This window comes from Myotis davidii, unplaced genomic scaffold, assembly GCF_000327345.1.
Source record: "Myotis davidii unplaced genomic scaffold, ASM32734v1 scaffold31, whole genome shotgun sequence".
Classification (NCBI taxonomy): Eukaryota; Metazoa; Chordata; class Mammalia; order Chiroptera; family Vespertilionidae; genus Myotis; species Myotis davidii.
The window spans coordinates 1,492,355-1,495,885 of NW_006283639.1; the positions used below are offsets into that span (position 1 = coordinate 1,492,355).

Below are 3,531 nucleotides of genomic sequence, written 5' to 3' on the forward strand. Positions count from 1 at the left end.
TTCTTTCTTTCTTTCTTCTTTCTTTCTTTCTTTTGCCAGCTCAGAAGTCACTGACTACTCTTTTCAGGATGAATAGCTCAAAATGTGTCTGATTCATTAGTCTCCCACCCTCAACTCCTTACTCTATCAATTTATTTTTTCTCTTCTTTTGGAATCATTAGTTGCTGCACTAGCTCTTTTCCACTCACATCCCCTCAGATCAGTATCAAATTGACCACAATCTGCACGCTCTCTCAGCTCCACTCTCCAAATCTTAATCTCTCCTGTGTGTGTGTGTGTGTGTGTGTGTGTGTGTGTGTGTGTGTGTGTTTTCTCATCTACTCCCTAGTTTGAGTTCTTTTGACCTGCTTCTAGTGCCTACAAAAATCTATCCTTCAAAGTTTCACTAATGACATATTAACATCTAAATCCAATGACTTTTCCTTAGATTTTAAGCATTCACGATTGACTGAAATCCCTAACTACTTTTTGATGTTTTTGTTCCTTCATTTATACCAGTCGGTCCTCTGCATGAACTTCTAGGGTTCTCTCCTGTCAACCTGTCTATTTCCATCAACTTAATTAATACCATCTAGTACCTCTGGTTGAATTCTTTTTAAAGTTATGCTCTTATTTATAATAGATTTGTTCTATAGATATATTCATTGGCATTGAAACTCAATAAATTTAAATTATATAATTAACCATATAATATTAAAATAACTGACTAAAATGAAAATATTTAAATTATTTTAGTGAAGCTCCGAGGCTATGGATTTACTTTTATAAGCTCTCATAACAAAATTGAGTTTATTCAATACAAAATTTTCGTTTATTTCTGTATAAAGAAAATATAGCCAAAGTAATACATTGACAAAATATTTTCATTACAAAACTGGTTGAAAATTACTAAGTGATCTAAATGAAATGTTCAGTTGACATGTACTAATGAGGATTGGTTCTTGGTACACATTCAAGGATGTTTAATAAGTCTATATATTTTTTGGTATAAAAATAAAACCTATTTCATTCTATATTATTTCTTAGTGAATAGTGCCATTTTTGGAAAAAAATTATCTTCATTTTATCATCTTAAGGAACTGCCAATTTATTAGTAAAGTACAGCTAATACAAATTGAATAAACTTAAAGTAATATATTTAACATATATAGTGTTCTTGGGTGAGGAACAATACACAATCTGAATCTAGTGGCATTTCAAATTTTATTCATAACACTTAGGTGCATTTATCATTCAAGAACCCTTCAGACATCTTGAAATATCTCACCACAGTGAAATGAAGAGAAGAAAAAAATAAAATTATATTGCAATTATATTTGATCTACTCAAGTTGACATTTAAATTATTCTCAAATACTGTTCATAGTTTCATAGATGTTATTCTTTCAATTTTTATGTATATGCCTCTACAGTGAAGTTAATGATATCTTTAATTTTACCAATGCTCTAAATACAATGGTGTGAAATCATCCTAAGATTTATGTTACTTAAATAACATTGACAACATTTTTTCTAGAGATGATTCTAAAGAGTCTTAAAAATTATACAAGTTCCTGCAGTTTACATTAGAAAACAAATATCTGATTATTTTTTCTTCTATTTCTTTAAAAATGTCATTGGGTTTTTGATAGTTTAATTTGATTGCATTAAATCTTTATATTTTTTGTAGTAAAACGGACATTTAATGTTGACTTTTTCAATCCATAAAAATGAAATATAGCTTCATTTCATTGTGTCTTTCTCAATCTTGTTTATTAATGTTTTATAGTTTTCAGTATATAGGTCCTTCACATCCTTTGTTAAGTTTATTCCTAAGTATTTTACTCTTTTTGTTGCAATTGCAAAATAGGGTTTTTTTCATTTCTTTTCCTGAAATTAATGGAATACTACTCAGCCATAAGAAAAGATGAAATACTGCCATTTGAGACAACATGGATGGATCTTGAGACTAACATGCTAAGAAAAAGAAAAAGTTAAGAATCATATCACCCATAAAGAGGTGGGATATAAAAATGAAAGCAACAAATGAACCAATAAGAAAAACAAGCAAAAACTCATAGGCATAGTCAACAGTATGGTAATTACTAGGAGGAAGAGGGTTTGGGGTACGAAAGGGTAAAGGAGATCAAGTATATGGTGACAGAAGATTTGACTTTGGGTGGTACGCACACAATGCAATATACAGATGAATCATAGATTTGTGCACTTGAAACCTAGATAATCTTATTAACCAATGACACCACAATAAATTTAACAAAAAAAGAAAGCAAACATCTATTTCATCTTCAACTTTCCTGCCTTCAAAAAAAATTAAGCTTTCAAACTTGTTTCCTCAAATAGTTTTTGTCATTAAATAAGCCTTATAAATATTTAAATCACATGCACATTCTTCATATAAAATTGAAAATAAAACTTTGGATCTCATCAAAAAAGTGATTTGGGTATACCTTGATAAGGAGAAGTTGACATTTTAATACCTAGGATGAGATTCAGGAGGGCAATAGAGTTATTTTTGACTATGGACATCTCTGGAGCTCTATAACATATATGGCTGCATGTCACATTAACATATGAATTAAGTTTTGGAACCTCCCCGCAAAGCATCATTTAAACAAGTTGCATCAAGATCAACAAGTAAAAGTGCAGCTGGAAAAGGCTGGCACTCACGGAGGGGATCAGACTCACTAACAAGGCCTGGAGGGAAGCCTGTTCATTCAGTGTCATCTCTGTTCCTGATCCAGATGTATAATTTTAAACCATCAGACAGACAATCAATAAACACACCATCCTGTGCATAAATCACGCCTCCTACATTCTAGAACCATTTTTTTAAAGGAAAATAAACAGTTTCTTCATGTTGCTTCCTATCACAATTTTAATAAGCTTTATATCATTGTACTAAAAATATCTGTAGTGTTGTAATTAGAAAAATCATCTTCTAGTCATTTATATTTTTCTTCCAGAAAACAATGTAGTTTCATTTTTAGTAGTAGAGATGAGTGTGAGAAATCATATAAAAGGTAGGTATAATTAATATTTATTAATATGTACTAAGAAGTGCTAGAGAGATGCTTAATATATAAATATAGCAATGCCTTTATAGGTAATTTAGAAATCAATCTACTTTCTCTCACACTTGTCCTAAGAATTTAAATACCACATCCTTGATGATATTAATGCTGATCTTAAAATCTAAGCCCTGGCCATAACATCCTAAATTTGGATATTTGAAATGTCCACTACATAGTAAATAATAATATTTATGTAGAGATGAGTATTCTAATGAGTAATTTAGTTCTTAGATGCAAATTAAAGATTTGATAATAAATTTGAAGTATAAATGCCAAGCAGACCAGAGCACAAAGTGATACACAGAATCAGTGATTTACTAAATGTCATCCTTATGGCCAATGAGGAGAGATGAGTGAATGGAATAGCCTGAGAAGAGTGTAGATTCTTGCTCAATTACAGCTTCCACAGAATCATATGTTCCCATTCCTAGCCTACAAAAATAAAAACTGGATATACACTC

The 3,531-nt window shown here is 30.7% G+C and overlaps 1 protein-coding gene across 6 annotated transcripts in view; it reads right to left on the reverse strand.

Moving 5' to 3' along the window:
- Positions 1-3,531, reverse strand: part of EPHA5 (EPH receptor A5) — a 309,529-nt gene that overhangs the window by 48,358 nt on the left and 257,640 nt on the right. The gene's annotated exons all lie outside the window — the stretch shown is intronic.